At 44.1% G+C, this 11,519-nt stretch overlaps 1 protein-coding gene across 1 annotated transcript in view; it reads left to right on the top strand.

Moving 5' to 3' along the window:
• Positions 1-1,788: 1,788 nt before the first annotated feature.
• The window catches only part of JAK1 (Janus kinase 1), a 144,041-nt gene continuing 134,310 nt past the window's right edge, over positions 1,789-11,519 (top strand). Inside the window, exon 1 of the mRNA XM_059924029.1 lies at positions 1,789-2,017. The gene's annotated coding sequence lies outside the window, so the exon portion shown is untranslated. The remainder of the gene's footprint in view (positions 2,018-11,519) is intronic.

Raw genomic sequence — 11,519 nt, 5'->3', positions numbered from 1 at the left:
GTTTCAGTCTCCACTCATATCACTACCACCTGTTCTTTAAGGCCCAGCTTGATTAAAAAAAAAAAAAAATCACAATAACTTACTAAGCCCACCACTTGTGTCAGGCCTGGCATTATCTTAGTTCACTTTCGGCATAGTCTTTATGAGGAAGGTATTATCCCAATTTAACAGGTGAAGAAAATAATGCAAACAGCCTTGAGTGGCAGGTGAGGCAAGACAGTCACTCAAACACCCGCAAGGTAGGCAGCTGGACTGACCTTCCCCACTTGATTCTCTTCTCTGTTATCTCTGCTGTTTCCTTCCAGAAGACACCCTAGAGATTGTTTAGTCTGCCCCTCAACTCTTTTTTTTTTTTTTTTTTTTTTTGCCCCTCAACTCTTATGAGTAAACTGTGAACTGTTTAGGGCAGGGGTCCTCAAACACCCCTCCCCACGCACACACAGCAGGAGGTGAGCCGCGAGTGAGCGAAGCTTCATCTGCGGCTCCCCATCGCTCGCATTACCGCCTGAACCATTCTCCCCTCCCCTGCCAGTGGAAAAACTGTCTTCCACGAAACCGGCCCCTGGTGCCAAAAAGGTTGGGGACCGCTGGTTTAGGGTAACACAGGTGGTTAATGGTGGGAGCCAGACCTAAAACCCAAAATTCCAGATTCGAATGCGCTTTTCACGCACCACGTACCACACCCAGCACTTGCTCCATATGAAGTAAGCTGCCAGTAACTCTCCAAGTCTCCAGGAATCCTCCAGCAGGGTTGGTGGAGTCAGGGCACATGGGGAAGCCTCAGTGAGCAGTGAACCGAGCTGCAGAAGTCTGATCATGCATAGCTTAGGCAGATTCTCATCCAAGGATTTCCGGGGAGAAGGCACTGGAGTATTTTAAGCATGGGGGTGAGTGGAACACATTTGAATTTTTAAAAGCTCACTGTGTAGAATTAATTGGAGACTGGATTGAATACAGAGTGACAACTTAAGAGATGTTTGTGGTCCTTCAGATGAGAGATGGTGGCAGCTAGGATCATGTTGTCGGAACACTTAGAGAAACAAATGGACTGGAGGCATATTTAGGAAGTAAAATCACCGTGATTTGGTCGTAGACTGCCTATGAGGTATGAATCTGGCTATAGTGTGACCTTAACTAAGATAATTGAGACTTGTTTCCTCAAAGATAAAAGGAAGATAAAACCTACTTTGAGGGATTATTAGTAAAAACTGAAAATCGCTGGACACACATTAGATATCAACAAATGTTTTTATTACTATTTATAAGTTTTAAAAAAACTTCTAAGACCTTGAAATACAGAATGGGTTGGACGTGAAGTAACCTGTTAACGTTGGAAGGTTAATTTCTTAAGTTGCTATTACTCTTATGCTTCACAAGCTCACCTCTTGCTCGGTGGCAACAAGGGGCAGAGGACTGTGAGAAATGCATCGCAGTGCACAAAGGTGTGGTGAAGGGCACTCCAAATTCGAGACGGGTAAACCTATGGCCAAATCCTGACAACTTCACTTTCTGTGCTCGAAGATCTCTCTTCTTGCATTGGTGTTTCTAGAATACGTGGTGAAAAGAAGCGAGTGAGGGGCGGAGGAGTGAGCGAAGCCGCATGGGGGCGGGGCGCGAAGGCTAGAGGCGCTGGGTCCTGCGCGGAGGCGGTGCCGCCGCCTCCGCCTTCACCGCGGTCCCCGCCCCCCTTTCCGGGGGGGCAGCCGCGCGTGACGTCACGAGGAGGCGGGACCGGCCGCGGGGTGGTAGGCGGGGCCGGCCGCGGGGTGGTAGGTGGGGCCAGCCGCGGGGCGAGGCGGGAGGCGGGTAGCGCAGGCCGCGGCGGCCGCGGAGTAGCTAGCAGCCGCTGACTGCCGAGCCCAGCGCCCCAGCCCTGGTAGCCCACCCCGCGCCCCCTCCTCAGCCCCCGGCGCGTGTACGCTGGGGCTCTGGGGGGCTGGCCGCTTAGGGAGCGGGCCGCCCGACCCTGACCCGCGCAGTGACCCGGAGCCCCCCGGCCCAGGCGCACACGGAAGTGGTGAGTGTCACCGAGTGGAGGTAGAGAAGCCTGCGGCGCCCGGAGGCTAGGGGCGCGGAGCCCGGCGCTGGCGGGAGACGCGGCCGCCGCTCTGGGGCCTCGCGCGTCGCGCACCCGGGGCCGCTGCTCGAGCGCGGCTCTGGACCTGGGGGCCGAGCCGGGCCAGGGCAGGGTGGGGGCGAGCGGGGGCGGGCGGGGAAGGCGGGGGATTTCCAGCTGAGCGGAGCCGGCCGGTGCCGGGAGGTCAGGGGCCGGGGGCCCCAGGCCCGAAGGGGAAAGGTTAAGGCTCGCTGCCCCCTCCCCCAGAGCGCACACCAAGTTTTCATAAACAAGCCTGGGACGCGCTGACATCCTGTTTATAACACCCTGAGATACAGGCGCGGGCTTGAGGTTTGACGTCCCTCGCGGTTGCACCGAGAACTTGACCGCCAGCCCTCTGACAGAATTGCCGGGGAGCGGAAGGAGGATTTTTCAGGCCTCAGGACGGATGCTGAGGGTCTTAGCCATTTGACTTCTTTGCCATCTCAGCGAGGGAAAGTTTCTGGGATTTGGGGCCCTGTTTGGGGCAGGGGGGCGTCTGGGGACTCAGGAGACGCCCCCTTTCTTTTAGGTTCTGTTGGGACCCTGGCCCCAGGTATAGCGGGCGAAAAGTATGAAAGACGGTCACTGGGCGAGATGGCCAAGGAAGAGGAACAGTGAGAGCGAGCCACTCGGGGAATTGCGAGTCCTACTGTAAAGGGACTAGTTAACCGAAACTGGGGCTGGTCTCTGGCTCCATGTGTAATTCCTCAGACCCCATCCGCACGCGGTCGCCAAGCATCAGAGGGAGAGGTCGCTTTAGCAGGACTAGTAAACACCCCTCTCAAGTCACTCCCCTAGGTTCCAGGGATGTGGGCGCCTTGGATGTGTGTTTACCGAGGAACTTCTCTAGGGGACTAGATAAAGGGTATGATTATTGCCAGGTGTTTGTGCACATTTTTTTGTTTTTTTGGATTGTATATTCTTTGCTAATTCTTGTGTGTCCATGGGAAAGAGGATCCAGTCCTCCGTGCCACTTCTCTTAATACGTGGCTGTGAGCTGTCTTACGCCCCTGGTTGGATACATGCTGTTGACTTTTTTTTTTTTTTAAGAGTCCAGGGCTTTTTTCTCAGTGGCAGGAGTTTACAGCTGTATAAAATTGTTATTACTTTTTTGGGGGAGGAAAGCATTAAAAACCTGACATAGTTAACTGATGAGTATAATGCAGAAACAACTAGATGTGATCATGGAGTGTTTGTTGGCTTTTTTTTTTTTTTAGAAAAAAGATTTGAGTTATGGGCATTTACACAGTGGAAAAAATTTTTAAGATGAACATTTTATATTGATTACATTTTTGTTCCTCGCTTTCCAAAACTCCATTTTGTGTTGTTTCTGGGTTTTGCTTTGGGTGACTGATGTTTTTCAAGACCAGGCAGTCGTTTTTATTGAAGGATCAATGTGTTCTTTTGTACTTTGTGGTGAAGGTTAATGGAGGCTACAAGGGTACCAGACACTTTGGGTACAATATGCATTGTAATATGGAGAAAATGTCTCCTATGTATAGATCCAGATCACATTTAAAGACGCAAGTACATCATACCTGCATGATTGTGGACGTTATGAATAGGAATAGTCACAACCTCTTAACTTTGCATATCATATTAACTAAGCACTTACACCGTATCTTAGTTTCTCTAAATAGCTACAAAAATGTATTTTTTTAATACTAGGATTGCAGTGTGACACTCCATGTTGAATAAAGCCAGTTTAGTTTCCCTATTCCACAGTATACTAATTGCTTATTATTATTGGGAAGTGATGATAGAGGGTGAATAAATAATACATACATAGATAAAATAATTCAAACATTTCCCGAAATATAACTACATTTTAATTTGTTGTAATTTAGTCAGTCTTAATATCAATTTGGCTAATGCTCTATATGTACTTGTAATTATCTTTCTGATCAATTGGTATCTACCTTTTACAGATGTAAGTTGTTAAGGGGAATTAGCTTGCAAAATGTTTTCAATTCAAGCATTTGCTAAAAAGCTGGTAGAAAGTAAGGAATTTTGAGGGCAAAGTTGCTTTTGCAGGAAAAGAGACTCATTAAATGGCATGAAGAAATTTAAGCTGAGTGCTTTTAAATGGGATAGTGAGGTCTGCCAGTTAAGATTCTGGGTTCACAAACACTAGTGGTTTCAGCTGCAGACCACAGATTCTAATAATGTTTTGAAGTTATCACTCAGTTTCTTCTGAGTAGCTGTAAGTAACACATATATTTGGACAGAAACCCAGCTGAAGCAAGTATTGAGAATGTATAGGTTTATACCCATTTTAATAGAGTGGACACTAAGGTACAACTGCATTAATAAGGTTTTTTTTTTTTTTTTTAAAGTGGTACCTCCTTATTACTTTAAATTTTATTTATTTATTTATTTATTTATGGCTGTGTTGGGTCTTCGCCTCTGTGCGAGGGCCTTCTCCAGTTGCGGCAAGTGGGGGCCACTCTTCATCGCGGTGCGCGGGCCTCTCACTATCGCGGCCTCTCGTTGCGGAGAACAGGCTCCAGACGCGCAGGCTCAGTAATTGTGGCTCACGGGCCTAGTTGCTCCGCGGTACGCGGGATCTTCCCAGACCAGGGCTCGAACCCGTGTCCCCTTCACCGGCAGGCAGACTCTCAACCACTGCGCCACCAGGGAAGCCCATTTATAAGGTTTATTAACAAAGACCAAGGTCTGTTTTCTGACTCCTTTGTTGAGTGTTTCCTCCCCCCACACACATTATTTTATATATCTTTATTATGTATATACTTATTATGTTCTAATGGGGTCATTGCTTTTAGAAGATTTATCATCTGAGATGTGAGTATTTACAAGGAAGTTTTTCTTGTTCATTTCCACATTTAAAAAAATTGTTTTAAGTGGATAGGGAATTGATTAATTACTGAATCCTGCTGAGCAAGCAGCATGTGACGGTCTGACTTATGGTGGTCCAGTGTTCTGTGGAGCCTTATCATAGAATAAAGATGCCAGAAAGAACCTCGCAGATTCTTTTAGACCAGTGTTCCTCAGCTGGGTATGATTGTGCACCCAAGGAGATATTTGAGGTTTATGGAGACATTTTTGATTGTTAGAACTCTGGGGGGGGGGGGTGTGGGGTTGAGAGGAGGCAGTGTTACTGGCATCCAGTGGGTAGAGGCCAAGGATGCTGCTCAACATCCTACAATGCATGGTGCAGCCGCCTACAGCAAAGAATTATTTGGCTCAAAATGTCAGTAGTGCTGGTCTTGAGAAATCCTGTTTTGGAATGCCAGGTGGGTAACAAGAAGATCCTGGCTTCTGTCATGGCAAGCTGCTTCACTTCAGGCCCCTATTTTCTTCATCTGTAAAATGAAAATAAAAATATCTATCTTGGCCATCTTACAAAGCTGTTGGGAAAAATTAGCTAAATAATGGATGGAAACTGAAGTGCTATGCAAATTATAACTATTGTGAAGACTTTTTTTTTTTATTGAAGTATAGTTGATCTACAGTGCTGTGCCAGTTTCTGCTGTGCAGCAAAGTGACTCAGTGATACACATAGAGACATGCTTTTTTATATTCTTTCCCATTATGGATTATCACAGGATATTGAATATAGTTCCCTGTGCTATACAGTAGGACCTTGTTGTTTATCCATGCTATATATAGTAGTTTACATCTGCTAATTCTAAACTCCCAGTCCTTCCCTCCCCCATCCCCCTCCCCCTTGGCAACCACAAGTCTGTTCTCTGTAAGACATGATTTTTTAAAAATAGATGAATTGTTATATATACTGGTCATTGAGGAGGAAAGGGGTTGAGGCAGTATGTTGAATGCCAAGATTGGATGGTTTGATGTTACTGAATTCTTTGTTATTCATTTTTTTGGGTAGAGGAATTATTTAATGTAGTTATGTTATTATTAGAACATAAATTTTTTAACTGTATTATTTTTTTAAACATAAGGATTATTTTCTCACTATAATGAGGGAAAACTCGTAAAAAAATTAGAACATAGAGGAAAGTAGAAAGTAGAGGAGAAAAGTCATCCATGGTCTACTCCCTTTTCCATTTAAGGACAATCACGTTCTTAGCAATTTCTTTTCTGTTAGAGTCATTTATATTGGAAGAAGAGTTAACGATGAAAAAAGCGGCAGTAGTGACCAAGAAAGGTGCTGTTCGTTTCTATGCCCTTCATTTTCTCTTTTCTAATAAATATGATGTACGGGCAGTTACATTATAGGAGACATTAGAAGAATTGGTTCACTATTTTTATACTTTGCGGGCTAACCTCCAAGCCGTGTTCTTGTTTGGCATGTTGTTTTCTCTCTGCTTCTTGCTCTCCCCTGAATTCAGCTAGGTGTGCCACTATTGCTTCCTGTCTCGAAAACCCTATGGTAACATGGGGTTTTAAACAGCTGCCATGTTGAAATGACCGGGTTTCTGGGGCAGGAAACTACTTCCTGTGAGTATTCTTTCCTCTGAAATGCACCAGCTTTTTTGGCAGTTTGAGGCAACAAGAAAGCATAAAACTTTAAGTTCATTTCTGTGGTATATTTACTTCTGAGGTTTTATGATCTGTGATTCTTAACAGCTGGCAGTGGGCACACATTTTTTTCCTTGGTGCTCTGTGAGTAAACTGCCGATCCTGAGGCAAGACCTGCTTTAGAGCAAAACGAAGATTTCTTTAAGTCTACTCTAGGCAGAAGACAGAGCTGGTCTTTGTTCAGATATTTTTAATCTGTGGTAACTGAATTTACTTACCAGTAATATTCACACAGCACTTTGTTCACTCATTTATTCATTCAGTAAATACTTTTTGAGCTCCTGCTATGAGTCTCAGGGAGTGAATAAACAGAACAAAAGAGGCAAAAACCCTGCTTTTATAGAATTTACAGTCTAGTGGAAGACCCTTGAGCCTGTTCAGAGTTTCTCAGTTGCAGGTTATACACGGCAGCCACTGTGACTAGAGCAGGGTACTGAGAGGCAGCAGAAGGAGGTAGGGCTGGACATTCAGGATGGGGCCAGACTGTGAAGACTGCACAAGTCTGTGAGCAGTGTGAGGTCAGGGACTGTGACCTGTGTTGAATGAATGAACAGGGAAGATGGGAAGCCATTCACTGTTTTTGAGCTCAAGAATAACATCATTAGAAAATGAAACAGCTATGAAGCACTGACAGTTCTATAAAGGGTCAGCTTCATTTGACCATTGTGCAACTCTTCATCCTCCCCAGCACAGAAAATATTCCTTACTTATCCACCACTTATCAACTGTTCAGAAGACTACTAGGAAATAGAAAATGCTTAGAGCCAAAATAGATGTCATGAAGTCTATATATGCTTTCCTTATGGTAGAGTAAAACTTATTTTTGGTTTGCTTTTAATTTATAAAGGATTTGTAGACAATCTACCTAACTGGTTTTCAAGTTAATAGGAGGTTGAATACAAAAAATGCAAGAGATGGGAATTGTTAAGAGGATGAATACAGGAAGGCACATTCTCTGAGGCAGGCAGTGTTAATTTTTATATTGGAAGTGAATGAGGAGAGGTTTATGAAAAACAGAGCCATAACTCAAAAAGTGAAGCACCTTGGGTGGGGCCATTTAGTGGAGGGGCGAATGCCATCGTAAATACCCTAGCATATTGAAGGTGTCACTTTCACAGTACAGTACAGTACAGTAATTGGTGTTGATAATGACCAGTCCATTAAGAAGAGAAGAGGTCAAGTTGTGGAGCATAATGGAAATGAGGCCAGATAGTTCTGGACTCTAGCAGAAAAGGGCAACCTGAGGGCTTGGGAGGTGTGCAAGTGTTGTGCAGAGGTGGGGGTGGAGTAAGAAGCTGCTGTCAGGATTGCGACAGGACAGGCCTGAAGAAGAGGTTTTCTTCAGCGGGAAAACCCAGTGAGGAGTCTTTGCTTCACAGAAGGAGCTTTCACTCTCCAGGGAAAGCGATTGGAGAGATCTGCAAGAGGAGGCTGCCTCTGCAAAACTTAAAAAGGGGAGCTGTGGCTATCTGCGGAGAAGGGGATAACAGCTGGAACCCACCAGTTGGGGTGGTGCGGGGGACTAAATCAGGTCAACTAAATTATGCCTCTAGATGGTACACAGACTGATTTACTGTATTTTAGTCTTGTTTTTCATAATCTGTGTTTTTGGAAGCTCTGGAGCTGGACTGTTGGTTTGATCCTAGCTGTAAGAACGTGAGCAAGTTATGACTGTTTCCTTATCCATAAAATGAAGATAAGATAGTACCTACCTCTAAGATTGTTTTGAGGATTGAGTGACTACACCTAAATACACCTAAAGATTTTGGAATGGTGCCAGGTACATGTTGCGAGCTAAACATTTGTTAGCGCGTGCTCTCTTTTTTTTTTTTTTTTCCTCCTTATTGGTGAATATGCTTTGTGTTAAAAACAAAGAGCTCAAATTATATTCGGAATGCTTTAAGATGGTAGGGAAGTGTGACCCACTAAATGCAAAACAGAGTAGCTGATACATTCTATATTGCAAAGGCTTCAGTTAGAAATGGATAAGTCAAAAACATTTAGGCACCTAAAGAAGGCAGTTTCTCAAATCTAGAAGAGTTTAGTATACAGACCGCACCAAGGTGGTAGATAAGTTATTTTTAAGAAAAAATGAGAAACAAAGTTGTTTTTAATTTAACTTTAAATGCCATCCAAGGTATATAATTTGGTAGGAATGTACTAGACTTCCCGGGAAAGTCAATATAAAAATACTGTGTTGCTCTCCCTGATTCAGTTTACTTAGCGAGTGGTGAGCTGTTGGCAGAAAGGCACAGGCATACCTGTTTGTAAAATGGTGTCTTCAGAGTTGTGTGGAAATTTAAAATCTTATAAATCAGATAACATGCTATGGAGTTTTGCTGTTTAAGGAATTATAAAAGTGTAAGAGAACTCTTAAATATATGTTGTTTCCTCTGAATGCTGTTTTATTAGTTTCTTTTTCCATGTATGTGTTGCATTCTCCTAAAACAAGATTTACCCCAAATATAAAATTGTACAGAAAGTTGGTCCTTCCTCCTAATCATATTTTGAATATATCTGTAGTTCTTTCTCAGTAATGTTTACGTTGCATTTATTCATATTCTCAAGAACAGTAGTTGTCATGTCGTTGGAAAAGAGCTCTTGATGATAGTCTCATCACATGTGCTTTGATACCAAAGACGTTAGCTGTCTCTTTTCCTTGTCTTCCTATTTGAGAAGGAAAATAACAGTAGAACTCCCTAATTTTTATTGGGTGGGGGGGGTGCAGTAGGTAGGGAAGTCCAGCTCAAATGGTGAACAGGCTGACCTGTAGGTATTTAAAAGAATAAATTTAGGTCTATTAATTTCAGGTACATTAATTCAGACAAGTTCGAATGTATAAAGTGGAAATAGATTAGAACAATTTGTGATTAATGCAACTCTTGTTTTTAATGGTGTTTCAAAGGGCTTAAGGGTATTAGAACTGATAACAGTTCATTCAGTTAAGCACAATTATATCTGCAGGCGTATTTGCACAGTTAATCTCAACTGTAGCAAGGCTGTAACTTACAGCAATTTTTTTCAATTAGTAGAATTTAAAATAATCTTTTATGTTATGGTGAGAGAAAAGACAGAAGAAAAATAGGGAGAAAACAATCTGCCAAATGTATATTTTCCGAGTGAAAAATCTTGTTATTAAACTAGTTTAATGGATCACACACAGGGGGGCAGACAGATGTGACTCATACAGTAAAGAAGTGCACTGGATGTTTGGATGCTTTGCCAGGTACACCTGCAAACCCATTTTAGGGCTAATTCACAAAGTACAGACTTAAAAAAGGAAGATGCTTAATGCCTAAATTTAATATTCTGAACGATTTTGTTCTGGTAAAGCCATCTGTAAAACCTTAGGCAGGTCTGCTAATCACTGTATATCAGTTACCTAATTGGGAAAAGCATTTGATGTTTGGTGTTATCTCCAAAACACCCCATCTTTTTACTTGTTTAGAATGACCTTCACTCAGTTGGTCAGAAGTAGGAAGGGGAGGTCAGAGGAAGCCAGACTGGCCTGAACGTAAATTGTAAGCCTACTTGATGTGGATTTGGGAAGTAGGCCACTTGGGATGCACAAACTGGCTGAGATAAAAATGCTCTCAGGTTTTCATGTTCATTCCATTATGTAACAATTATCTGTAGATTGCATATTATGTGAGAACAAGACGGGCCTGGTTTCTGCCCTCAGAAGCTTCCTTGCTACTGGAAGACACAATAATTCAACAGTTATTCAACTGTTTGTTTTAATTATGCTGAGTACCTGGAGAGATGTCTTAGTTTGGTATAAAGCAGAGGTGGGGGGCAGTAAGAAGAGGGGGTCTTTGTGATACATTTTTTTTTTTTACGTTGGAATCTGAAGGGTGAAGGAGTTAGCTGGGCTAAGAGAGTGAGGGGCCTGCTAGCGCGGGCTCACAGCGTGCGCAAAGGATCTGAGGTGGAACCAACACTGCAGCTGGAGCAGTGAGGACCGAGAGGCAGGCTGGTGAGGTCAGACTTGAGTCACTGTATGAAAAACAGAAGGATCCCCCCCACCCCCCACCACACCCAGAGCACCTCTGCCCACTCTGCCGCCAAATGCCTTGAAAGCCTTACTTCCTCCCACTCACTCATTCTTCAACCCTTTGCAACCTGACTGCCACCTCCACACACTTGAGACTTATTCTTTGAGGTCACCAGTGACTTTTTGCTGTCACACTTAGGCCTTTTTTCTGCGCTTGTTATCTAAAGCATTTGATGCTGCTAAACACCCCCTTTCTGAAAGATGTCCCACACCCCACTGCTGTCTGGCTTCTGAGACACAATACTTCTCTCCTTTCTGTCTGTGTCTTTGCTCTCTTCTCTTTGGTGTCTTCTCTTCCTCTCCTCTCTCGCCTGCCCCCGATACAGACTTTCCTAAAGGTTCTGAGAACGGCAGATCTTATTTATTCCTAGAACTGTGCAGATGACCTGCTTTCACCTGTGCTCCAGTTGTCCCTTTTATTCATATTCCTTCTTCTCCGCTCCCTACCTCCCCAAATACCGGCTGAGCAGCTTTAGGCACTGGCCAAGGCACTGGGGACACAGTGGGGAACAAGAGGCAGGGCCCTGTTCTTAAGGAGCCAACATTCTAAGATGTTAAACATGGCGATAAATAGGTGCCGTTACGTGCGATAAAGAAAATTCAGTACGGTCATGGGTAGAGAGTGCTTAGGTGGGTGAGAGAGGGGCTACCTCTCAGGAAATGACATTTGGGCTCAGACCTGAAGGATAGATGATGAGCAGGAGCCAGCTCATGCCATGACCTGGAGGAAGAGTACCAGGCAGGGAGCAGCAGGCGCCTAGGCCCCACGGTGGGATGATCTTTCCATTTCATTCTGGGCTCCCTTACCTGCATGTCTTGTTGACACCTCCCATTTAACTGCTCCAGAATTAATATCATCTC

The sequence above is a fragment of the Balaenoptera ricei genome, chromosome 1 (genome assembly GCF_028023285.1).
Source record: "Balaenoptera ricei isolate mBalRic1 chromosome 1, mBalRic1.hap2, whole genome shotgun sequence".
NCBI lineage: Eukaryota > Metazoa > Chordata > Mammalia > Artiodactyla > Balaenopteridae > Balaenoptera > Balaenoptera ricei.
Note: the sequence above shows the minus strand (reverse complement) of the source record. Positions and strands in the feature narration are given on the sequence as shown.